Source organism: Sinocyclocheilus anshuiensis, unplaced genomic scaffold, assembly GCF_001515605.1.
Source record: "Sinocyclocheilus anshuiensis isolate Anshui unplaced genomic scaffold, SAMN03320099.WGS_v1.1 scaffold4852, whole genome shotgun sequence".
NCBI lineage: Eukaryota > Metazoa > Chordata > Actinopteri > Cypriniformes > Cyprinidae > Sinocyclocheilus > Sinocyclocheilus anshuiensis.
The window spans coordinates 1-531 of NW_015542687.1; the positions used below are offsets into that span (position 1 = coordinate 1).

At 45.4% G+C, this 531-nt stretch overlaps 1 non-coding gene across 1 annotated transcript; it reads right to left on the reverse strand.

Moving 5' to 3' along the window:
- Positions 1 to 365: 365 nt before the first annotated feature.
- On the reverse strand, positions 366 to 438 carry trnav-aac (transfer RNA valine (anticodon AAC)). Its single transcript has one exon. It is a non-coding gene; the product is annotated as a tRNA-Val (tRNA).
- Positions 439 to 531: the final 93 nt, after the last annotated feature.

The window sequence follows — 531 nt, forward strand, 5'->3', positions numbered from 1 at the left end:
GTAAATTGTGTCTAGTGTGACGCTGATATCGCAACGGCTGCGAATGTGTTTTTATGGGCAGCTTGTCCGTGAAGCACAGCTCTTTGATCAGTAGGAAGTGCTGCTCCGTCTGAAATTCACTATGAGTTTGAGTCGTTTATAATGTCGTTTTGTAAAAGCAACACTTGTCAAACATAAACCATGACTACTACTATGCCTTGTAAGAGGACTCGCCATCTGTCCAAACCAACCATGACTACTACTATGCCTTGTAAGAGGACTCGCGATCTGTCCAAACCAACCTAGCAATAAGAGACACATGGTCTCCACACCTCTAGCATTTCTTCTTTAGACGTTTTGCCCCAAAGAACCGAATCTAAAAATCTTGTTTCCGCCTGGTCTCTAACCGGGGACCTTTCGCATGTTAGGCGAACGTGATAACCACTACACTAGGGAAACAACTGCTGCTATCCCCTATCACTGCCCGGCGGTCTGTGGGGGAACTGACGGGGGTTTGTGAGTTCCTGAAACGAAATCAAAATAAAACACTTA